The sequence below is a fragment of the Bombus affinis genome, chromosome 15 (genome assembly GCF_024516045.1).
Source record: "Bombus affinis isolate iyBomAffi1 chromosome 15, iyBomAffi1.2, whole genome shotgun sequence".
In the NCBI taxonomy this organism is placed as follows: domain Eukaryota; kingdom Metazoa; phylum Arthropoda; class Insecta; order Hymenoptera; family Apidae; genus Bombus; species Bombus affinis.
In genome coordinates this window covers 7,197,708-7,224,699 of record NC_066358.1, presented here as the reverse complement: position 1 = coordinate 7,224,699, position 26,992 = coordinate 7,197,708, and the positions used below count along the sequence as shown (strand labels likewise).

The window sequence follows — 26,992 nt, the reverse complement described above, 5'->3', positions numbered from 1 at the left end:
GGAAGGTTTCTAAAACTGTACGAATCTTTTGCAATGCTTTTATTTTATCTTCTCTAAAAATCATCCTTTCTTTTATTCATCCTCGGCGTTCGTCTCGCGGACCGCCTCTACGAAATACAGTAGCGCGCGAAAGAAAGTTTAATTGTAAACGTTATAAAATCGAATTATGTTTGACAAAAGCGGTGAATAAATGTAACGTATAGACCGTGGATTTTTATGCAAATTCAAAGTCTTTATGAATATAGTGAAGAAAACGGAAGCTAAGTGGGAAGCTAATTGTTTTATTGTACATTGAATATTATACGTAGAGACCACTACTGTATTCTGCATATTTTATGCAATACGTTATTTTACGTACGGAGTGCGATCGAGTGATTTCGTATATTTCGAAAGAATGGGAAGGAAATGTAGAATAACATCTTTTCGTCCGAGACTGAGTTTTCATTGAACACGATCAATTCCAGGACAAATAGGAGAAAATAATCGGTAGGATATTATCCTAAATATGAAAGTAGGTAATACATGTGGAATAAATTTCTTTCGTGAAACGTTACGTTTCCGAGAGAAACCGAGATAAATTTGAAAATTTATCATACGTACTGGGCCGATTATTAACTGTTCAAGTAATTACTTGAAGAAAAACTCTACATCTTCATTTATGCATATCCATGACCTGGAGACCGCTATTACGCAGAAAATAGAATTTAGTGAAACAGAAATATTCTAAATAAGGAGAGGTCCATATTTTGATAGAACAAAATGGATCATACGTAATTCGATAAAATAATATAAAACGGAAGATGTTGTGCATCGAGTATTTCCTTATAAAACGAAAGAAACTTTTCCTACGACCTATATACTTTGTACCGACGAAACCGTTGGAAAATTTTGTTGTCGAGTGCCGCTACATTATCATAAAAATATTATCTTATTATTATTATTATTATGTACTATTTTCGTGAATTACTAGAATTCCACGTATTCTTCCACTTTGCGTAAAAGTCGATAGTCGTTGAATACGCAATGTAAAAATTACTAATACGTGTACATACACAAATAAATTAGCAATTTTAAAAACTTTCATTTGTCCATGTTCCCTCGTGTCTTCTTACTCTGCGTCGTCCTTTACCTGTGGCATCAATCCGCGATCGCTGTCTCTCTTGCTCTCTCCATATTTTAAACATCGCACCGTCTCTTCCCCCCCCCCTCTCTCTCTCTCTCTCTCTCTCTCGTGCCCCACCATGCCGTCTTGTATACGTTGTACACACATACACGCGTACACACATACACGCAGCGTGTATTCGCCTTTGCCGCTGGTGGCGCATGTGCGCGAGCTCTCAGTTTCTCTTTTGGCCGCGAAGGGGATGCTTTCTCCTTCGTGGTCGTGCTCGTGCCGCGTTCAACCCTGGCGTTCGGGGGTTGGTAATTAGCCGTAGTGGCCTGAGCGCGCCTGAAAATGCGCTCTGCGATTGTGGTGGAAGTGTCAGAGAGTGGTATCGCAGGCGGCCGTGTATCGACGTTTCCGCGGCGAGAAGGAAACGAAAGCGGCCGGGAAAGGCGCGGGGGCGCCCTTTCAGCGCTACCCCTCCGGCACCCCATCCTTTCGTCTTTTTTACCGGGATTTCGTGCTCCCGCTACACCCTCCCACGCTTGGACGGTTCCCACGTGGCGTCGACCTCGGGACAGCGAGCTGCCCTTCGAATTCGCGCGGACCAGGTGGAACCGTTGCGGTGAGCTTTGTTTCTGTTTTTTCGTTCGAAGATTTATTTGACGGTTGGCAACTAAGTGATTGCGGATTTTGTCATTAGGTGGTATTGACAAAGTCCGCAATCACTTAGTTGCCAACGTACAGCGACTACGAGAGAAATATTTACACACGCTGCGATGGAACTCGGTTTATTTGAGCTCGTTGCAGGGCAAATAGTTTATACAGCTGCATTCATAGTTTAATGTTAATCGATATTGATACAGTTTTATACGACAGCAGCTCGTCGATTTCAGATAAGTAAATTCGAATAGCGAAAGTTCGGTTAATCGAACGTTAAGTAAAATTTCGTTGCAATAAATGCAGTTCCACGGTATGTTTATTGCAGCGTTTGTATACTAGTTTAATTAGGTCTAGTCGTATTAAATGTCGTACTATTCAGTGGTATTTTCGTACGATTATAAAGTTTGGCACAATGGAAAGAAAGTATACAAGCTGGTCAAGAAACAATTCATTGAAAAATAGCGGTGTGTACAAATACTTTTTGTAGCCGTCGTATATTGTTGACATTGACGCATATGGTGCGTCCATTTAAGCATTCACACACGAACGTATCTCTGTATTTATCGAGGGAACTTAAATATCGCGTTGTTTATTCGTAGTGTTTGTATCAAACAGAGAAAGTTTATTAGAAACGAATTACGCTGCAAGACTTTTGCACGAGGAGATACGTGCAATGTGCAATGTGCAAATGAAGCTCTACCTTTGTTGGAAAATAAATCCCGCTATTATTTATCCGATCAAATGAAATTAATAGTTTGTGGCAGATTTAAAGGGAATAGATCGGTGGTTATTGCAGGATCGTGAGATATGAATGACGTTTATTGTAAGATATTAATGACAGTAATTGTGAGATACGTGGGATAATTTATGCAATCTTAATTAAACCTCGGAACGGCAATAACGTCGACAGGCGTGTATGGAAAGTCGACACTGTTTACGAATGACGTTTCAATAGCTCGCACTTTGTTGACATTGCTTGTAAACTTACAAGTGTTGTAAACGCTTGCCCATTTTAATAACACGTCGTTCGTTGTTACTTCTAATACATCGTGTTCGTATTAACATTTGTGATAACTAAACGCGACACACGTTTATATAAGCACCTCGTACATCGGAAGGGTTAACATCTACTAAAACGGAACTTAGGCGAAGCTAAGCTTCAATGCGTTGAAATTCGATCATGAACTTTGCTCAGAATTATTAAACACGTGGTATTGTACGAGTAATAAATAAAAAGAACATCTCGTATGTAGGCTGCTTCATACACTCGCTAAATATATTGCAACGAATAGTAACTTTGAATATTGCATATTGTATCTTCATAGATAACGTACGTATCATACATTTTTGTACTTTTAACTTTTGGTAGATGCAAACACCCATAGTTTGGTAACAAAAGAACGAAGGAATCGTTGTGTACCTTAGGTTCACCAAGCAAAGATACGAAACACGATAAAGTGACATAAATAATGGTGTGGTAATTATTTAAGCCAACGATTAGGCTATTCCAATTTTTCTCCTTTATTGCTCCATTTTCTTCGTCGTATTTTTCAACATTTCATTTGCGTTCTGAATTTTTTATTATTATTTGTCCTATATGACCCTCTTCCTTTTTCTACGAAATTGTTACAATTTTATAGGAATCAAACGTTTTCTAACATATCAAATATTACAACGCTTGCGCGATTTCATCCCCTTACAGGGGGTGCTCAGTTGCGCGGCTCCGCCCAATTTTCCTCCCTTCTCTGCCAAATATTCGCGTTTTATCGGCGCGAAACCGTTCGTCGCTTCCTAGTTTATCTCGATCGCATAGCTCGCGTGACACTTTTCCCATTATAACGGTAACACACCACGGAATATCATACTGGCGGCATAGTTTTCTTCAGAAAACACGACGTCTCCGTTTTTGTTGATTTTCTGTGTTGTTATATTAATCGCTGGTTAAAGGAAAAAGAAAGTACTTTGATACGATACGATACGGATTTGTTAGGATATTAGACAGTAAATGTTAGAAATTAGATCAAGATATTTAGTAAAAATAAGTATTTTCGAAATGTTTAAGAGAGTCATAAAAATACACATGAAATTCGGCAACTAAATGAATAAAAATTGCCAATTTAAGATTAATTAATAGCGTATCATAGACGACCGTAATAATTTATCTTAAATTTTTCAAATTTATGGCTTTTGACCTAATAATTATTGGATGGTGGTAAAAATATATTGCCACTTATTGTACTTGTCTATATTCTGCGTAAGAACACAGATACAGCCGTCGTTTCTTGCCCTGAATTTGCAAAAAATTATAATACGCAGATGGGTGGGGTTGACCATTTTCATCAACTTTGTTCCATCTACAACGTTTCGTGGAAATTGTGCAAATGGATAAAAATATTTCATTATTGCATCGCATACTGTACAAATTGACACTGAAACAATGCAGTTGCAACACAAAGCCGCTAACTCACCTGAAATTTCGATCAATATCGGCCACACAGGCGATTGGGGACATCGTACTATCACAAACAAAAGAAACGTCCAGAGTCGACCAACAATCTCAAATACAACGAAACTAACAAACGTGGGAAATCATCTTCCAGAGGAAGAACCTACTTTTCCAAGATACGCGAACTGTAGTAGCAACATCAAAGAAACAAAAGCTGTTATACTCTGAATACTCTGCGCGCCCAAGGAATCTGACTCTCTGTTTCCAATGCTTTGTACCATTTGCCAAACCTCAAATGTAAAATTCAATGTTCATTTATCGATATTTTGACCATCCTGCATGAAGTAACGCGAAAGGTAGGAACCTAGTATTATAGTTTCGTTCAAATTGATCTTTTCGACGCTGATAAAACAGGAACATGCTTCGCTAAAATAAATAAACTCTGTAGCCATTCTTATTATTTTTATTTGTATACGAAACGTGGTATACATTATTATCGAAGATTACTGTAAACATCGAAATTCAGTAAACGATCCCTCGAGTACACGTATCACACTCTACAATAAAGAGACGCAAGAAAATGTTGGAAAAATCATCGTACGATTCAAAGGAAGTGGATTTTCCAAATTTTCTCCAAAGTACCACCCTATAAAGGCTTAATATTAAATTCTCTGCGATAGATGTTATTAGCAACGAAATGAAATTGGATTAAAAATCGCAAAATTAAATAATCTAACTATAACTCGTCACAGTCTACGATGGCTCGGTAATACCAGAATAAAGCAATATCAATGAGATCACGAAGTTACGCGAGGATATTAACCATTCCAGTGTATATTGCCTAAAGAAATGAAAACGCACGCTCAACTATACAAATGGAAATACTAAACGCGTATATGCATATAAATTCACAATGATTTTTTATCGCGTAGAACTACGTACGTAGATAAATATCCCAACCTTTATTTTCACATTTTCACTACCACGTAAGTAAATGTAATTGCAATTGTACCAAGTCGTTCACGATTTTCTATAAACGTTCGCTATAAACCTTAAATGAAAGAAAAAAAAAAAAAAAAGAAAAGAAACAGTAACAGTTAAAAATTAAGACGTCGAATCTCGAATGATTCGGATAATCCTATCTTACTGTATCGTGTTCTTCTCGACGTGACGCGGTCTACAAGTGTGAACTAACACGGGAAATGAGATGCGTTCGAGTTGCTTGGAAAAACATACGTCGGACAGAGCGTGGAGGGTGTAAGCGCGCGGCGTGTAGATCGCTGGATAAACAAAAGAAACGCGCGTCGGTGTCGTAGATGCGAAGCGAGAAGGGGCGCTTTCGACGCGCGCGAGATTGATTGCTCGAGCTTTCGGTTTAGTGGCTCGTAATTAGGTCTGTCGAGTCGCTGAGTATTTCTTTATTCGCGCGCTCTACGCCTCTCTGCCTCCTCCGCGCGGAGAATAGAGCTACAGTGAAGTAAGCGACGGGGGGTGATGGTATGCGTTCCATGTGTAACTCGATGCAACCCTGTTATTAAGAATTTTTTTTGTTATTTCGATTTTCCTCGCGCAGCGTAAGTTTCATTTTATTTTTCTACGCGTGTCTGATTTCTGGATGAGTTGCTCGTTAATTCTTATTAATCGTTGAAATAGCATCAGAGCATGACGATGCTTGTTAGAGTTGATTTTCAACGACGTGCTGAAGGAAAGGCGTCGTAGCTGGATTTTCGTAACATAGTCGGTCGATCGGGATGTTTGCGAATTAATTTATTGTAAACAAACATATTTTTTACTTTTATTTTTCTCCGCGTCTGACTTTTCCACGAGTTTCTTGCTAATCAGGTGGATAGGTCGTGATAGGTGCTGAAGAAAAACTAGAATATAGTTAACAATATATTTACTAACAAATACTCTCGATTTACTCTTTGCGTAGAACTTGCGATTACAATTAGCGGTTCTTATTAGTCGGTCGAGTGATATAAAAGTATGCTGTTATGTTGAAAAGACAAGTAGGATTTTTGCCGTATAGTTGTTTATTGGTAAAGATCGTGACTCAACGTTGTATCGACTGTCATTTTATAAAACTGTTGTAGAATTTGTGCGAGACGTACCATAGTTCAGAGATCTTAGAATCTTAGTTGTTGCTTGGAAGATGAGGACAAAAATGACAGACTTCATGATTCCGAAATAAGTTGAGAATAAAAGGATAAGGACTGTATAAGAAATTTCAACTTAAACACTAACAATTTGTTAGGGTCATTCGCGAGAATTGCTACTATAAAATTATAAAATTCTGCCTATGTTTTTGAACAAATTTCTTTATTACGTTTTATACTTCCAATTATATCGTTTTTATGCTAGTCTATATTTACGACGTGGTTGGAGAACGATTTACGACAAGAGAGAAATGTAGTGTCACGGTAATTAAGCTGATCATTAATTAATTGACATCTATCCCACACGTATCTCGACATAAAACAGAGTTACGATGTTATTACAATTTTCTCTTCATCTAACTGGGACGATTGGCCGACGTTGACGAGCTCGCTTTAGTCCAACTTAAGAATTCTCGCTATGCCAGCCAGGAATTTCGGACTTTTTCAAAATAACTTTATCCGATATCTAAACGAAATTCTTTATTCTCGGAAGAATTCCTTGCAACGATTTTAGAATTTTCCAACTGGAACGTTCGAACGAAGGCTTGGAAAAATTTGCACAAGAACCAGTATGGAATTGCGTCGGGATCATTGCGTTGCAGCGAGAAATTAGTCGGCTACCGCACGCCAAAGATATAACGTTTCAATAAACAGTAAATAATTTAATACGCGTATCCAGTAGCTGCTAATGTTGCAATCGAGTTTCCCAGGAAAAACTATACAGGCTCGCCGGCTATCGTAACGTGTGCAAATCATAACCGATTGCCGAGGAAAAAGAAACCGCCGCGTCATGGAATTAATGTCGATCGAGGGTATCGAATGATATTTTAGTTAAAGCGCGTGCATTCGATGCCAATTAACCGCTCGAGGCTCGCTTATTCCGCGGAGATCCGTGTTCGATTTTAATTCGATTTGCGTTTCGATTATTTCTACGATACGTAAGAGGATTATCATAAATACACGCGTGAAGAGTATAGATAATTGGTTGGCATTGCGTCACTTTTTCGAAAGTTGAGTCACCGTGAATAAATATGTGAAAAATACTAGCAGGCAATACGATCGATTAGAAACTTCAGTAGATATGCTTTTAATAATATTATTTGAAAATAATGATTTTATTGTTAATTAAAATATTGCTCGAAAAAGAGAAATGTTCGTAAATTTATTTACATAATAGTTTTCTTCCCTTTTAGATAATTTTCACGTTATCAGTGTCCGCGTAGTTTCATTATATTATGCCATCGAGTAATTTTACTTCTCTCGTGTTCTCTTTAAATATCAATGGGTTCTCTTTAAAAAATGTCCTAAATCGATGAATGTTTTTGTTTTATCCGGCAAATCACGAATCTTGTTTATGCGGATTTGTGATGGACGTAGGAAACGTGGCTGATTCTTCGACATCAAAATTTCTTTCGAGTATCGTTTCAGACAACTGTCGTTGGATTTCTTTTACGAGGCGCAGAACGGAGAAAAAACCTTGCGTGAATATCAAAATTTGGTCGATTAACCACCAACTGGAATCACCAACTTAATAACAGCAAAGTGTTTTAATATTTATGACCGAGTGTGCATGTTCAGTATTAATTTACATGCCTGAAAAGGATCAAATAAACCAGTAAATTTATATGAATTATATTTCTACTTAAAAATTTACGTCACTGAGCTCTACACCGAAACAAAAATTCTGTTTAATCATGAAGAAAAAGCGGGTCTAAAGTAACTGCCAAGTAATTAAATTAATTAAACAAACTTGCCTAAAAACGCGAGTAAGTTCACCGGAAAGATCAGCCAAAAAGTCTCTCCTTCTCTATCGTCCTAAGCACTCGCCAGAGATTATTGCGAAATCACGTTGCACTCTTAACGAGGATCTGACAATCGGCGCCGCCCACTCGCGTCAACCAGGTTCTCAGATCGGTTGGCAGATCGCGAGCGGACAGACGGCTCATCCTTCAACGCCTCGCGTCCACGCGAAACCCGCTCGGCTTCGAGGAAGGCCGAAGCTGTTGGGCTCGCGTGCGCGCGATCCCCTATCTCGTAATCGCGTGTACAGGCTTTTGTAGCCTTGAAACACGCTGCAAAGTGCCATCCCAGATAAGGACATTCGTGTTTGAATAAAACGAGGAGTCGGAGGATGAGTAGGATCGAGAGTGGGGAGGAAAAGCCAACTCTGCAGAAAGTGGAGGAATCTAAAGGCAAGTTGTCCATGTGACCATCCTTTCTTTTCCGCTTCTTTCAATTCCCAGACGAAATTCTATCGTAGATTCCTAAAAAAATTCCTATTGAACTATAAAAAAAAGAATTCAGTTATATTTGGACGGGACAGAAAATTATTTATTAAAAATATCGGCTAAATAGATTTTGACGAATAGATTAAAAATGTTAGTCGAGAAAAATGGTAATCAGTTTTGAAAAACATAGTATTACACCGTAGAGTGTGGAATTTTAGTTGGAATGTTCTAATGGAAGATTATTTAAAAAATGCAAAATTATTTACACGCGCCTTTTCAACGTTTAATTGTGTATCAGGATTATCCTTAATTATTTTACAATTGAGAAACAATGATTTTCATAATTCCAATTTTACAATATAAATAAAAAATATATATATATAACGAACAAATGCCCAACGTTTTAACAAAAAAGGGAATAAAAGAAGTGGATGCAGTAAAAATAGGAAATCCAGAGTAATTAAAACCTGGTGAATGATACTGATGAAAACGATTACGAAAAATTTGCCAGGATTTCCGTCCATCGATCATCGATCGTTGCCGGGATTTTTTTAGCGCGGTTACGAGCGGAATGCGGTACTCAGCAACGTGTATATACCGATGATCCATGGTGCCAGCTGAAAGAAGCGCTCTGACCGGGTATAATAAATTAGCGAGCGGCCGCGGCTAGAAATAATTAGCGTCCTATTATCTAGCATGCGTAATGCGGGCTTACGAGCGTGTAACTTACACGTTATGCGCCGACGCAGCGATAACACCGCGAGGGAAGTGCACCTTTTATCTCGCAATTAGACTCGAGGTTGTTCCACGAAATTCTCACGGCTCTCGACTAAAGCTTCGAAATTACGGACACATGCGCACATTTTTAACACGTTACGCATTTCCTTTAAAGTTTCTCCAATTTTAAAAAATATTTATTACGATTTTTACCTTATTTCGTATTTAACGCTGCAAGAAAAAATATCACGTTCAATCTGTTACTATAATTAATATTAACTATTTATGAAATTTTCCATCTAAAATCAGATTGTCCTCGATAATTCTAATTATCTCGTGACTGGAATTAACCATCTCGGTATGGAATTTTGTCGTTCTTCTAATTGGAGAAAAATTGTAGTTTTATTAGTTTTGTACTCGTTCTTGTAAAAGTCTATCTGTTTCTATTTCTCTTATTTGCTTCTTTCTTTATCATTGATTTTTGTGCGTAAAAGTGGTGTTTTTAGAATTGAAATTTTCATACGGATTCTTTTATTTTATTCTTTTTTCTTCAAGGGGGGAGGGTAGTTTAGGACTTTCCATTTTTAAAAATTTCGTTCTTTTGGCAGAATTTTTGGGATTATTTCGTCGAGTTCAGTGTACCATCTTTTATTCATGGTAGAACTTCACCTGGCTGAGCTTCGTTCACGGAAAAAGCGTGTCACTACGTTGGTTTTGCAAATGAGCTTAAATCACAACGAAATCATTGAATCGCATACTCGAAATCACTTGACGTTGAAATGCACCTCGATGTAGATACCGATCTTGCATATTTTGCAAAATAAATAACCTATAGAATCGAAAATGGCTTTACCATTGAAATTACCGTGAAAATAAACCGAATGTGTAAACATGTTATCCTGCCGCTACGAAACGTCGAGAACCGCATAAATCGATACGGAAGTTGATCGCGAGGATGTACCACAGTTGGCTGCATGCACGTGCGCGTATAATAATCCATACGAGCACATGTCGAATTCGAGCGGATGCATCGCGATCGATGACTACCATCGATCGATCCATCCGTCGATCGTGAAAGCACGAACATGTGTTGTAGCCGTGATGGAGGTCGAAAATCGATCGATATCACGGTGAATGCCTCTCGAATCCACTCATTCGAAATTACCCTTCGTGTGTTTTGTATGCACTCGAGTTCGTTGTGATTTTTTTATCTGGAGTTTTATTTGGTAGACTTAATGATATTAGGCTTATAATTAAATGTATAATATTGTAATTAAATAAATAATATATAGTAAAGTTAGAAGTATTCTTTTGATTTTTTTCTATTTAAGAAGCCTACTTTGAATCGAATCGATCTGTCGAAATTCTGATTGCATCAAATTCTATACGTCGAAAGTATTCGGTCGAATGTTTTATACTTAAAATTTTCCTTACATCGAGTTCTCTGGTTAGAAAAATCACTTTGTGTTCTTTGTTCAAAATTTTCTTCGAATCGCATCTGCTTTGCTCTCTTTACATTGAATTTCCTACCGCGAAAGTTTGCTTGGAAGTTAACATTGACCGTGAAATATCGAGAATTTCTTTTAGACAAAATTTCCCACGTCCTACGTCTGCCTGCAGCCTAATTCTTTGAGCAAAATTCTCTTCGCGTTGAGTTTTTTTGTATTTAAAACTTTCGCTGAAATATTCCACACTCAGAGTCAAATTTCTTTTAATCGGAGAAACGTCGCGCTTTCACTAACTTTATTCTCTTCTTTCGCGAACATGTCGCAACTCATTTTATCTCTTCTATTGTTTTCTCGCAGTTCCCCTTTGGTTTCTTCGATAGAAACTTTGAATGGAAAAAATATTTAACATTCAGATCGAATTTTTTATATCCAAATTCCCCTTTAAATCCCCTTTAAGTCCTGTGCTCGAACCTTTCTTTGCATCAAATTCCGCATAAATAAAAATCTGGAAGAGTGAATAGCTTCGCGTTAAAACGTTTTCTCCAAGTTTATTCAACGATAGAGAGAAAAAGAGAAGTAGAACGAGAGAGACGATAAAGAAAAGAAGAATCCAGCAGAATCGGCGAACGAAGGCAGCACCAAACGAAAAAGGAATTACGAGGGTTGAGTAGTCGCGGCGCGTAAGGGCGCTCGCGCCCGCCCAGAAACACATGTACATTTTTGTTCCTGTGTACTGCGTGTATCCCACTTACCATTTATATTGGTGTCCGAGCGGTGTGAATAGATAACGACCGTTTACCAGGACGTGACCGTCTCTCCGCTGCTTTTTTCCTCGCTTTGTACCGTGCTGGTTACGCCTATCGGCGTATCTGCGAATATGTAACGCGCCGCGGTTACCAGCAACGCTGACAGATTGTCCTGTGGACTGGATTGCTTCTCCAGAATCTCGACCGCGCCCATTGTCCATGCAAGATACCAAGATGTCCTTCACGATCCGCTAATGGTAGCCGCAGGGTTGACTTATGAAAGTGATTTAATTTTCTTTTCTTTCGTCCTCTTCTTTTTTCCTTTGGAATTTTATCGTTCTTGGAATTTGGCGAATGGCGCGACTAAGAGGCTCGAGATTTTGCAATTGGTTCGCAGGGAATTTGGGAATTGTATAATTCAGGGGATTTTTAGGAAACTGAAGAAATATGTACGAATGTATATATGTGTGTGTGTGTGTTTCGACACGATTTAGTTTTGCGTTCGCTTTCGAATTTTATCGTTCGTGGAATTTGGTGGGTGACGAGTACAAGTTTGAAATTTGCTGGTTGGTTTCTAGGGAATTTGGGAATTGTATAATTCAGGGGATTTTTAGGAAACTGGAGAAATATGTACGAATATATATATGTGTGTGTGTGTTTCGACGCGATTTAGTTTTGCGTTCGCTTTCGAATTTTATCGTTCGTGGAATTTGGTGGGTGACGAGTACAAGTTTGAAATTTGCTGGTTGGTTTCTAGGGAATTTGGGAATTGTATAATTCAGGGGATTTTTAGGAAATTGAAGCAATGTACGTACGTGGTATCGTCCTTCGGTGTGGCTCGTCTTCTTTTGGATTTTATCGATGGGGAGTAAAAGGTTTGAGATTTCGTGGTAGATTTCCGGGGGAGTTTGGAAATATTGTAACTTAAGGCAAAGCTTTTAGGAGATTGAAGAAGATTGTATATATATATTTCGATGTGGCTTGATCCTTTTCCTTCAAGATTCATCGTTTTTGGAAGTTGTGAATGGCGAGTAGCAAGTTGCAGATTTTATGATTGATTCGAAGGAAATTTGGAAATACAATTGAATTACATATATTTGGAAATATAATTCCGATTTAGGGGAAGACGTTTGGAACATTGAAAATAGTAGTTTGATCGTTAGCATCCATGGTTTTATCGTTTCTCGAAGGTGGCTAGCAGTCAGAGGTGTCAGATCCTGCGGTTGATCTCGAAAAGAGATTTAAAAGTAACTGAAAGGTAGGTTCTTAAGAAATTGCGAGTGTTTCGACGCGACTCCATTCTTTCTTCCTATCAAATCTCACTTCTCCTGAACAGAGTGAAAGATTTGAAAGTTTGCAGTTGGTTTGAGAAGAAATTTCCCAAGAACTTAGGGGTAAGTTGTCAGAAAATCGAGAATAAGTATCCAAATATCTAGTCCCTTACGAATTCAGGAGAAATTTCGAACCAGGTTCTTAAAACACCACAAACAAATACTTAAAGATTTAGTTTCTTCTCAAAATTTAGAAGAAAAATTCTTCGTGGAATTAAAAAATTCAAGTACCCCTTTTCATTACGAATAATCGTTCTACTCTTCCAATTATCTCTCTACGCTTGAAGAGTCGCACATAGATCCGTGGCAAAAATCTTGCAAAAATTATCGATTCAAGATAGTCGACGAAAATCTTGATCTTGGGGGATGGTTGGAAGGTAGTTTCGATTGCTCGTGGCAGTGAGTGAGGCAGGAAGGAAGGAAGGAAGGAGGTCGCGGCGGTGGTTGCCGGCCAATTTCTGAATGCAAATAACGCCGGTGTCGAAAGGGAGCTCGCGGATGAAAAGGGAGAGGCAGTATGCAAATAGAAAGCTGTTACGGCCGCCTTATTCGCCCTCTTTCGACCTACACCCCTCGGATACACTCGCCTACACCCCTTTCTTTTTTTCACCGAGTGTACACGCGAGACGTGTGAATTCCATGTGAAATGCAACCAGATAGATGGAAAGCCTGGAGGAAGGGATTGGAGGGGGATGAAATAGAAAAGAAGAACGCGAGGAAGGGTTGAAATTCGCGGCAAACGAGAGAGAGATGGGAACAGCGGCTGCAGACGCGCGCGAATTCATTTCACCTCGTCCCGCGACATTCTTCGCTCTTGTGGCGGCTATTCTTCGAGACGAGCCCCGTCTTCGCGACACCCTTTTCCCTTTCACCCTGGCAAACGTCGTCTTTTCGCCCTCTCTCGCGAATTAATTGATATCGTCGACCTTCTGGCCCGCCGCCACTCTCCTCCCTCTTTTTCTCTCGCTCGCGTGTTTCACGGTTTCTTTGGAATTGCCGGGCTCTTTCGCGGGAATTTGGATACGTTTCTTCAGTTTAGAGGAGAGAGGAAGCTTGTGAAAGACGGCGAGAATTCTTTAACCGTAATTTCGTTCCTTTTTTCTTTTTTATTGATTACGTTAAAGCTCAAGCAGCGAAATGGGTGAAGAATAAAATGGCTGGATGGATAAAATATTATCGTAGGATGGAAATAGATTGACATAGAGCGTCGACTGAGGGATAAGTGTTTGCACATCGTTGTATTTATCATAGCATTTACATGTTAATCTGTTCGGTGGAAAATTTAGCGATTGAGGAGAATTGCTTGATGTCGTCTGACGAGAAATTAGTTTCGTTAGAAAATTAGGTTATATGGAAATGCCTTTCGTAGTCATTGTACATGTTGCTTTGTTAAGCTGTAAAGATTTTATCATATTTCACTACACGAATTACAAGGAAACGTTTAAGTTTTCGTAATTTATAAAGAAAAAGCTTGAATCTTGTCAATGAATCTGAAATATCGAGCGAAACTTGTTAATTGTGTTTTACAGTCGCGAAAGAGAACGAAATTATTCCAAACTACTTATTAAAATCATTTAGTAGAATTATTTAAATTGACTGAGAAACATGTGAACCATTTGAAACAGTTTATCTTGGGACTATGTATTTTGTACTTTTATTCTGCAAGAATCAGATGCATGTTTTTTAAATGGAATTATAATAGGTGTAATAAGAGCGTCTAACTAAGTGTAATTATATTATAATTTATATCATCATGGGAAATAACTCCCGAACAATACGAGTTATAATGAATGTTAAACTTTTGTTTCCCGGATCGTTCTAAGAGGCCAATTAATTGTATTAGTCACAGCCACCGATTATGCTTATTAGCTGAAGAATTTTTCTTTGGCTCAGTAATCACGGAAGCGCTAAAATTTCCCACGTCTTTTTTTTACCAAAACTCACCACGCTCTTTGTATTTTGCGCCAAATTAAAATCACTAATCTACGCTCAATAATAAAGGACTAAGGAGCACGAGATCGAAAAGGAATTCAAATTTCCAAGAAATAAAAATACATAACACATACATATCTTTCTGCCTGAATGAAACAAGAACTGCATCTTCGAAAAGTACAAATACAATTAGCGAAGCGATACGGAACGATTTAATCGAGAAGAGTTTACATTTTCTTCTTCTTTTTTTTTTACGCAATTAATTCCAGATTAAAAAAAATGGAGAAGAAGGAGTAAAAATGGTATCGGCAGGTAAATAAATAACGAACAAAATATTTCTCTGTGGAAGGATCGCGTTACCTCGATCCACGTGCATCGCAGAGGCGAGTAGTGAGCTGGATCTGATCAATTACCCATTGCATGCGGGCAATTAATCTCGCGCTTTATCCAGAGGACTTTAATAGGTACCCCGCTATTCGCCAGCTGCCACTGCAGCCTGCACGGGATGTGGCCAGCATACTTTTAGCCGGTCGTATTAATTCGAAGGGTACAGGATCACTCATTCGCGCCACCGCAAGTTTCTGTTAATTTACGTCCGCTCGTTAATTCGCCAGCAATCAAAACATGCATCGCATATTCCTTCGTTCGATCGTAATCAACGTGGTTGAAGATAAGGAAGTTGTAGCGAAAAATTTACAGTCGGAGAATATTTTCATTTAGAGGAATTAGAATAAATCGTAAATAGCTATCCGTGGAAAATGTATGTTAAAATATTGGCAAGTTTGGTATAATAAAGCGTAGGTAGCCAGACAAAAAGCACTCAACCTGTTCGATTATTCGTTCACATAATCGAAGAATGGAAATTATACTTGAAGAAACGAACGTACACCATCGTCTACCTATCCGAGCGATACTTTGACCTTTATTTAAACGACTTGTTCCCTCTAACCAGAACGTCGATAACAATCTACTTATATCGCAAGTTGTGCATTCAAATGAAGCATCGCGAGACTAACGATCCTTCATCTCCATTTCAGCGATTCAAATGGTAAATGATGTCGCAGAGGTGAAAAATTTTAGTATAGACGAGCGTGTTTCGATGTTTGGTATTTTTCTAAATTCCTAGAAAATGAAAAAGAAGTCAAATCGGTGCTGATAATTTAAGCTTCTTCGATCGCGGTAAAATTAGGATGTAAAACTTGAGATAAACGTAGAAGCTAGTATAGACTATTTTAGAATTTGTATTGTCAGCTACCGTATCCACAGTCTCTTCATCTTTTCTCATTCAGGAAGTCATTTTTCATTTCTACGATATATTTATATCGTCTCTTCTTTTTCTTTTCTTGCAAACTGTAAATTTAGCGAAAATTTCCGATACAAAGTAGTGAAAATTTCCAATGGAAGAAGCACATATTTATCGATTATAACACTCGCCTGATTTATCGCTCGAGTACTGTAAACTTTCAGCATGTCGTTTGTCTTACGAACCGAACCGAATAATAAATAATAAAAGGTGCATCAATTAAATTCTTATTTATTCCTAAATTGTACTCTCGTCTCCTCGATCGCTCGAAATATCTCTTACAATTATATCTCCGTTTACAATCGCTGTATTATCATAATTCACTATGCTTCGCTATAGTCCAATTACCGCAATCGTAAAGGCTGAAATAAATTATTCCAGCACTTACATATCTCTTTCCACTAAGACAGAATCGTGCCCTTTCCTTTTTTGTCACACCTCCGCCGTTTATAATACACATTTCAATTGCCTATTTATCGCCGATCAGTGTTTAGAATAGAAGCTGAAAGGCGGTAGATAATTCGATTAAAAAAATGAAAAGAGCGCCGATGTTAATCGCAGTATTTGCGCATTTCATCGGCCGTGACGCGTGGAAATTCTCGGCAAAGACATAATTGCACGGTAGCCACGGGTTACACGATCGCCGGAGGAACGTGCTCGAGCTCGTCTTCCGGTTGTGTCGGTGCTCGCGCGCGCGCCAACCAACCAACGACGAACGAACGAACGAGCGAGTCTACGTTACAATGATCGTTGGCGCTTTCGTGTCTGCACCGGTTTTATCGTCGATCTTAATAACACACGGAGCGTTGAAAATAATGCCGGGTTGGGCAAACGACGATTCAACGGGCCACGTATTACGATACTAATCGCGAGAATACGCTACTCCGCGGAGCGAATGGATTTTAAATCGATAAGGGCCGCGTCCAGCCGCCAATTAATTGACTCGTCTTCCTCTCGGGATCATTCAACGCGACAGCCTCTGCTCCATCGTTTTAACGTCGGTTTCAGATACGTCCCGGTGCTGTCTGTGAAGCTTTTGAAATTTTCTCGAATTTTTGCTTAGGGTAGTTTTAGTTGCTCGCTCGGTTAGATCCCGTTGGCTTATTTTAAAACAGTAAATTGTAAGTTTATCCACCAGGAGGAGAAGTGTATTCGTCACTATTCAGAATTTGAATATTTCTTTGTATTTTTCGTATCTTGTCAAGCGTCCGCTTTTGTAGAAATTATTACGAGTGGACTTTGCAATCTTTCGTATGGTTGTATCGGGTTGGCAACTAAGTGATTGCGGATTTTGTGATTTGGTGATATTGGCAAAGTCAGCAATCGCTTAGTTGCCAATCCAATACATTGAATTTGTAACTGAATATTCGAGCCACGTAGAAACTCAACTGGCTAGTTTTATCTTTTCTAAAATTTCTCGGTTCTAGCGTCAGGACGCATGGTTAGCGTGTAATTTTCAAAGAATCAAAAAACTTCATTAATGGAGTTGATCGATTCATTTGTGTGTTTCGTTACACGCTATAAAAATAATCGACTTTGAAAATTGCAGAGTGTGGATAATCTGAAAATCTATAGAACATTAATCTACAGTCGTTTCATATATTGTTTCATCTTCATGTACCTGTAGAGGAAGTCCGATGAAGACTCGGTAATTTAATCCCTTGCGTTTCGATCGAATTTATGGCTACACGTGTTTTAATAAGCAACGAAATCATTCACTCGTAGATTTATTGCATCTAAAATTGAACTACATAGTCCGATTCTTTTAATTTCTTTCCGTTGTACAACATCAAGTTCGCAGTGTTGGAAATTAGCGAAATTAATTTTGGCACACCCGGTACATATCGATCGCGTCATTATAATTCAAGAGAGGCCTTCACATTTTTCGCACCTTCGATGAACAACCGTCGGCTAGAAGCGAGGATCGATAAACCCTCCGGTTTGTTTCTCCAGCTAATCCGCACGAATCTCGAGCTCGTTTGAAATTAGAGGTTAAACGGCCGATCAGCGTTTCTCCTACTGTACATCTATTTCACCAGCCTTCTTCGAGAGCCCTCTGGCACTAGTCTTCCTCTCCAATCTTCCCAATAAGCTCCTTCAAATCATCGCGTAACATTCGCAACCCTACTACTCTCTCTCTCTCTCTCTCTTTCTCTCTCTGTCTGCTTCTCGATCTACCTACTACGAATAAGAAAACAATAGAAAGGAATGAGAAAAGAAAAGCGTTGGTACAACAGCAGCAAGAGTCACTGGAAAAAATATATTTGGCACCGAAGAAGAATTTTTCAGAAGGTGTTTTACAGACACGAAAAGCCTTGGAATCAAATTCTTCCAAAACTTCATCCCAAATTTGCAACCCATCGAATAAATTAACGTACAACCTGCCCCTATGCTTATTTATGCCATCGATCGGTACCATATTTCTCAGTTTCGTTATTCAGGTACAAAATTAATGTCGTCCTATCGGCGAAATGCTAACGCACCTACAGCTCTGAACGATCCTGTTAACCGAAAGTCCCATTGACAAAGTAAAAGCTGCCGTAGCAGAGCCATTCTTAAAAGCAACTTCCAAAGACGAGAAGAGTCACCCGGTATACTGATCAGCGATCTTCAAGTTTCTCACACCTTGAGTTAGCTCGAGGACTAATAAGAAATCGTATAAGGTCTAAAGGGGAAGAGCAGAAGAAACCTTTCTCTCTTCCTCTGCGAACGTGAAAGAGGGTGAAAGATGGCAGACGTTAGAGAGACGAGGCTCGGCTGTTTGACGCGTGTGTGAGAGTGAACCGTGTGGATAGGCACGGGGTATAATGGGGGCCGTGGCGTGTGTAAACCATAAGAGATAATGTAACAGTGGAAGTTCGGCTGGCGCCACTCGTTATTTATACAGTGTGTCGGCCTGGCTAGGCTGCCAGGGAGCCGAGGCCTACGTATCTCGGGGGGTTGAAGCCGGTAGACGCCCACTAAATTATTATTTGTTCTTGGCGAGTCATAAACGGCCGAAATTATGCCGGGTCGACCGGCCGCGGGAATTTCGACCGCTGACCTTGGCCGAGCGCACAGGAAACCACGGCGTCCAGTCAGTGCAGCACGGGACCTTCTTACCCTCCTTTTCTGACTTTCGTCGGCCACTTGCTGGAGAAACCCGCGAAAATTCAGCCGGAGACTGCGCTACGACGTTTCGTGCGGCGCCCGTCTATCGTGTGCGGCTGGTTTCCGCGAATTTTGCAAAAGAGCGAGAGGAGGGAGGGCATGATTGCGAGGTGTCGGAGGTTGCAGCGTGATTTACGAGCTTTTGGGGAGGTTGAGTGGCTGGTGAATGGAGTTGGGAATAAACGTATATGTTTTCTTCTTTTTTCTTCTCTCTTTCTTCTTCTTTTTTTTTTTTTTTGAGATTTTAGGTGTAGCAGTTAATTGAATTCTCTTTATATATATTTTCTTATCGTTTTGAAGTTTCAACGCGGGTACGATGAAGCGTGAATTTTTGAAACAGGCGACTGTTCGATCGATGAAAGACGTTGATACACCCGGTGACACGAAGGGTAATTATATCGGATTAGTCATAAGAGTACGGACTTCTACTCGTTCATGGGAAATTAAAAAAGTACAGCAACGAATAGTACGAACATAACGTTCAAGGATGTGTGAAATATCTAAAGTACGACGCTTCTTGCGATATTTGATAGTCGAAACAAACCTCTGTCCAAGACTTATGTCTTTTATTGCTCATTTAATTACAACACGACGATTTGCTAAACATAATCTCTAAAGGTAATCGGAGACGTTACGTACTTACGTTAGCGATCGGAGATACATCGATGTGTGTAATTAAGGATAGATGCAGTGTCAATTATAATCTTCGAAACCTTATGATACTTTTTACTTTATTTTTACTTTATTATTAATTATACTTTATTGGCTGTTAAATCTTCGCCATCGACTCGTTAAAGCGTTCCCAATGCAACTTTCCACAAGTTTCTCACGATGCAATCAGATCGCTCTGAAAAGCCAATTTCCAAAACATCCTCTCTGCCAAGAAATATTTCCTAAAAGGCCTAAAAGAAGATTCACGCCCCATGGATTCAAACACCATTGCTCCCTGTTCCCGAATTTTGTGGCGTTGTTCGGGGCTCTGTTTACGAGCTGTCTGGCCCAATGAATATGCAATTAGCCGCGTTCCGTCGATCATTGTTAGGGGGCCGATCATTCCGGGGCTTTTGGACAGCGCTGCCCGTTCGAGTGTTATTTTGTAAAAGGAGCACGGTATTTTTTTCGAGCCGCTCCCCGGCCAGCCTGGTATAAATGAGACGCGGGTAATTATTGTCCTCGGGCGTGAAAGGTGGACCTCGGATCCCCTTTCAACCGCTCAAGTGGATACGGTGCACGGCTCATTGTGGTGGAGGTGACGCGTACACGCGAAGACAGGAACGTGAATCATTTTTCAGCGAGCTACACTGTCGCCCATAAGTACACACATGCGTTGACATTTTCGTCGATTTCTACTAAAAACGCTTGATTAAGGCTGGTAGTGAAATTATAATTAATATTCTGCTAAATGAAGTGTCTTTGACGTAGCGTATTGATATAACGCACTTGAAATTAAATGGAATTGAAAGCTTCTAATATACGTAGTGTATTAACGATATACCTGAATCTAAAAGATTTTAATGTTGCTCTATGTATGTGTAACAAATATATCATTTGATACGTATAGCAAACAATATATAGTAGATATATATCTATAATACTCGAAAGATTCTAACAGAATGTGCTCTAGCAACACTTGAATTCGAAAGATACTGATATCAACGACACGTTGCGATTAACACGCTGCCAAGGAACGAAAGAAATTGCAAGAACAGCTGTGCCCGATTTCGTCAAATCACAGTTACATCGAGAACTCAACAAGGACGTTACGAACGAACAGTGTAGCACGGTATCGCCTTTGAAATTCCTTAAACACAAATTTCGTCCACCCTCCTGTTTCACCGAAGCACAGAGTCGTACAAAGCGACTAACGAAGAAACAAAGGCGATTCGTTCCAGACCCGAGCGAGGAAAACGGAATTAAATCGTCCGGGCAACGCGATCCGTCTCCGCCCTGGTCGTCGTACCTGTGTTCGCGTTTAGAGAACTTAAATTTTCAAACGCACAGAAAGAGAGAGAGGGAGAGTGAGTGGAGAGGAGGAGGAGGATGCAACTTTGAGATACAGTCCGCTGCGGACCCACTCCGTGGATCCAGTTAAAAAAGTTCCACGCCGCGGGGGTTCTGGACCGCGGCCCCAGGATAAAGGAAGCCTTCGAAAGCCTCGGCCAGCGACTATCGGTTTCCCTATCGGGGCTGGTCATCTCGGTTCGACCGCCTCCACGGGGCCCTGCGAGAGAAACGCGTATATAAACTCGCCTTAACTGCTTTACGACGATCGTTTGTACCGATTTGTTCGACAAGACTCTCTCTTTCTCTTTCCTTCGGCCGCTCACGCTTGCTCGGAAGGCAAGGTCCTTCTAACCCCCTCGATTTCGTCCCGTCGATCCCTTTTTCCGCGACGATGATCCTTCTTTCCCGCGGTCACTCGTCACGTTAATCTGTCTACGGGTATTTTGTAGCTTTTGTTCGATCAACATAGTGTAACTAACTGGCAAAGCCACTGCGGCGTCATGCGATCTTGGGCGATTAGTCACGTTTTGCGAATTCTTAGCGGAGCTAAGTCGTTGTCGTGTTGACGCTTCGCATAGATTTAATCGGTAGCCAAATAATGCCAAACTTAATCGGTAGCCGGCGATTTTGTGGTAAAAAATGTCAAGTTGGGAAACTTTTGGGAAATCAACATGGTGTAACATTTGGCATGCACTTGGCGACTAGTTGATAACAACCGGACGTGAAAGCGTTAATGGAGTTCTTGTTCGTGCACGAATGATATAATTTTTGACGCAACAGTCGATGGAAAGGGTATTTTTGATTTTCGGACGGAATTTTTGCAGTTTTTTCAGACTTTTGCGAATTGCCTATAAATACACACTGTCTCTGTAGCGTATATCTAATCTTTCTAGCATTTACGATACTTTATATCATTAATGAAATACTTTCATAAAGTCTATTAGATTGCAACGTATTAAACGTCCAATTTTATTACACCAATTTTCTAGATTGATTCAGTTCTAGTATATCGTTCGTCATTTCCTTCAATGAATAACTTTCTCCATTTTCCTACGTCATTTTAAAATTTCCTCTTTCGTAGATGGTTTTAATTTTCAACATCGTGTTTAGGACGTATTATATGTATATCGATATTACGGAAGCAGCATGAAATATTAAAGGAAATAATGTATGCTGTTATCTGATTATATACTTGCACGCAATATTCGTAATACCTACGTGCTGATGATACTTGTATCAATCCACGTAGAAACTCGAAACGTGCAAATGGCTAAGAGTTAGACATTCATACGTTAGGATCTAATCTACGAGTACTTACACGCGATACTTGTATCGGTCTATTAAGTTGTCCGAAAAGTGTCTTTCTTTCGCAAACGCGTTTTTCACAACAGTGCAGCTTCGTACAAACCAGAAACCAAGTCTGTGAATTATCGTGGTGTTTACCTCAACAGAACAAAATGGATCGTTCGTAAATCGACAAAGTAATATAAAACAAAAAACGTTTTGTGTCTATTATTTCCTCATAAAACGAGAGAAACTTTTCGGACAACCTAATATATATGTTGGAATACAAGGATATTACAAACATAGAAGCAAATAGTCTTATGCAGACACCTACACAGGCATTTGAACAGGACACTTACTCAGGTCATACTCACTACTGTATAGAGAGTGGGGTTCAAAGTCTTTAAGGGACCATGGGTCACTACCTACAGTCAGTCTGAGAGTAACTGGCCAACTGTCAACAAGCCATAAATTCTTTACCTGCACACTTTGTTAATTATACCATATCACTCACTTATATTTTAAATACATTTGGTTCTGTAATTCTGTTTAATAAATATCACCTAGACACATAAACATTGTGTCTTCCAAAGACTACTTATCTTAACTTTAAGATTAGATTCACAAGTGCATCGACCGATACTTGAGAGTCTTCGTTACTTCAGAATCACGTGTCCATTGTCAAACCATTTGACCAGAGATCGACAACAGGAAAAGCTTAGTCTTCGTACACGCACCTCGTCATTGAAAGTTGAGCAAAGCGCGGATCGTTCGAATGGCGCTGCAAGCTCCGAACACGAAGCACGAGGCTTAATTATCTCGCGGTTTGTCCGCTCCCGTAAGACGAAAACCTGTCCCCCGACGCGTGAAAGAGTCCCTTCCGGATCGCACCCTGTCACCGTCGCCGGCTTAACGCGATAGAAACATCGCGCCGCGGAGGGCAAATAATGGGACGAGTCGCGCACGCCGCTCGTTTCCACGCCGAGCGAGCCCGTTGTGTACGCGACTCCGGGAAAAAGCGCATTGTCGCCGGCGGATGGAAGTCGCACGCGAGCATCCCCCCGGAAGCTGAACTGAAGTGCAAACGCGCGCGCGATATCCACGCTTCGGCGCGATGGAATCGCCGGAAACAAAGCCTTCGCGTGGCGAAAATCCACGCCACTGGCAATAATTCTATCCACCGGTCGACGACAGCCTCATCTTCAAACGCTTGCTTCGGTGAAGCGGCTCTTCTCCTTGGCCATTGTCTAAATGTTTTATCGAGACGAGGGATGAAAAGTCGGGTGGCAAAATTCACGCTGCTAGGGATTATAGGGTCGACTTTCATTTTTTACAACGGAGACTCCTATGTCGTTGTTGAAACGATGAAAAGTGAGGAATTCTTCGTGTCGTGGAAATTCACGTCAAACGCTTGTTTCGGGGAACCAGTTCTCCTTAGGCATCGCGTAAATGTTTCATCCCGATGGGGGAGGCTAAGTTTCGTGGTGAGATTCGAACGCTTTGCTGCTTCGTTCGCAACTTTGCAAGAAATTCATACTACGTCGTTGATGTTGTCGCGGCCGGCACACTTCAAATCCGATGGACTGCTGATGGAGATAAAGATGTGGCGGTACTCGGCGACGATGTATATCGTCGAAGTGCCTAATGAGCCATCGATATCCCAACGGTCCTTTCGCCGAGTGTTCTAGAAGAAGGCGTGCGTGGCAACGGTCGTGTACATCTAATAAACAACAACAAAGGGGCAACAAAGAAAAGAATCCGTTTGGTTTCGCCAAACTTAGCGCCATAGCGAAGCAAACACTATTAGGGATACGTGATTATTAACTCTTGATAGTTAATCGTTAATTGTTGATCGTAAATTGTTAACTGTTGATTGTTAACCCATTTGCATCCAAGCGCGGATTATTACGCGCGCTGCGACTGCTTTTTATTTCAGTCGCTAAATATTCTTCAGATGTAAGAGTTTACGTTTGACCCGTTTGTCAGCATCTCGTCTATATCAGTTTATTGTATTGACCATTTTAAAGAAATCCGCGAGAAATAATTTGATTTAATTTCTTATTTCTTATCATTTTTAAATAAATAATTTTTCTTTTTTCCTCTGTTATAAAGAATGTAAGACGCGATGTTTGCGAAGTAACATTGTCTACCAATCGTTTTCAACAATAAATTTCGGATAAACTCCATGAAGAATTCGGATGTCATTTATTGCATCTACGACCGACCGCGCGCGGTGATAGGGACCAGTCCTCTTAAGTAGAGCCATAACGCAAATAGGTTAATAGTTCAATAAACTTTGTTGAACGTCAAGAGCATCTCTTGTGGGCACCTTCACCAACAACCACTTCAAATTTTTTAAATTGTTGGACTGTAACGCGTAAAATATGGAATTCTTAAAACTGCCCCTGCATTCGTCTTACGCAGTTCAATTAACGCAAACATCCTCATTCCACGTTCAAAGATGAACCAGGTTTACCCACAGCGGCGAATGCCGATCGTCTCTTCCATTACGCGGCGAACGTAATATATCGAGTGTAGCGTATGCTACTAGTGGCTGGTATCACGCGATCCTCTTAAACAAAGAGAGCGATCCATGATTTAGCCGGGTGCTTTTCGCGAGGCAATCTGCGCCGGTGTTACGGCGTTATCTCACGGAATCCTGGTTTCCATTCGATGGCTCACCGTTCGAGCTTCGGCTCGCGGCTGCCCGCAATTTACAGTAAGCCTTGGCCGCCGCGCGTTTTTTAATCTCGCCATAAAACGCAGCGGGGCTTTCAATTTTATTGTCACGGTGGGGGCATCGTCGGCGGTGGAGAAGCGAAAGGCGGCCAACGCAACGGCCGGCAAATCATCGGTAGGCGAAGCTTAGCGATAAAATAAATTAACCGGAAAGCTACCGGGTTGCGGGCGCGCTTTCGGCGCGAACGTCGCGCTGGTAATCACGCCCCGTAAATAACGATTCAACGTTCGATTTATCGGCCGAGGCGAACGCGCGGCAAAGCGCGTATATAAAAACCGGCCCGCTATGGAACACAGCGAGCATAAAACGCGAGACGAATCGTAGTCGCTGCTCGATGCCTCCGATTTAATTATTCCACGCCTTTTGCCGAGGATTTCGCTACCAACGAATATTCCCTCTTCCATGTTTTTTTCAGTCGTTTATTTTTTTCCTCTGGATTGCGCGTGGTTCGCGGCCAACGAGATTATTTTCTTGGTTCTTAAGGAATTAAGGAATTCAAAGTGATAGAGCATCTCGGTTTAATTCTGCTTCGTTTTTCCAGTGAATTTAATGGATTAGCGGCGAGAGTCGGTGGAAGGAGAGAAGGAATATTTATTTCCTGTGATTTCCAGAGGAAGATTGTTCGCGATAATTTAACGCGTTCGTGAGGGATTTAAGAACGACGAGCGATCTCATTTTTATCGATTTTTTCTATTGAATTTAATGGGCCAACGATGCTGTATGTTTTATTTGTGGGAACAGTAAGAGGAATATTTATTTCGTAGGCGTACGGTTTTCATAAACGGGTTGGTAATGTATTTGTAGATAAGAACGTTAATTAACATCTACCGACGTTATGTTTATTCCGTTATCGCTCTCGTTATTAGATCCTAATCGTAAGTATCGTATCCGTAAGTTAGAAACGTTTAACAATAGATTTACATATCACTGCGAACAAAGATCTTAATTTTCTTCATTATTTTAAGATCTTGTCAGTGCTGATGAATAAATCGAATTTTTTTATACAAATCTTGTGATAGTAATTAAATCACATGATATTTTCGACGAATAAAGGAGTCAACGTGAAATAAATGAAACAAGCCTTGATGATTTTTGATATGACATAGTCCACGATGTTTAGAGAAGAAAAAACGGAAACGTTATGTTATATTCGAGGCAGAACAAGGCGATAACTCAGAGAACACAGGCTGGAACGTGGCAAATTTCGCGAGGATCGCGCCGGATGATCTAACGATCCTGGGATCGTCGTAAATCCGTGGTGGATTTTATCGAATGGCGATCGTATGTTGGCGCGATGACGCACTCATGCGCACACGTGCGGCCTTTTCTCTTCTTCCCCATTTGCCGTTATTATTCATCCAACGGCTGCTGAAAAGGATAATCCCTTGTCGCTGTTTGTACAAGTATGATTCTACTGATTTAAATGCTTCGATCGATCGTTTCTTACAACGTTTCTTGATCGTTCCACCGTCTTCTATTACTAGGAATCCTTTCGATGTAGCATATTTGGAGAGATTATAATTTCTAATAGGAGACTAAAAAAAAAAAAAACGATGAAAAATGACGAGACATTAATTTTATGTTGGTAATTATTCGTTAAATTTATCTTCTCCTGTTACTGAGACATCTTATCTTCCTCACTTTTCATCGTACGTCAAAACCAATCTATACACTTTCACTTTTTTCCTTTCGATGTGCTACAACCACCTTACACTAAATCAAACAAAGTGGAACAACTG

The 26,992-nt window shown here is 40.2% G+C and overlaps 1 protein-coding gene and 1 long non-coding RNA gene across 4 annotated transcripts in view; both read left to right on the top strand.

Moving 5' to 3' along the window:
* The window catches only part of LOC126924840 (optomotor-blind protein), a 165,527-nt gene that overhangs the window by 30,612 nt on the left and 107,923 nt on the right, over nucleotides 1-26,992 (top strand). The gene's annotated exons all lie outside the window — the stretch shown is intronic.
* LOC126924873 (uncharacterized) lies at nucleotides 381-26,817 on the top strand. Its single transcript, XR_007713737.1, has 2 exons — nucleotides 381-12,002; nucleotides 12,183-26,817. It is a non-coding gene; the product is annotated as an uncharacterized LOC126924873 (long non-coding RNA).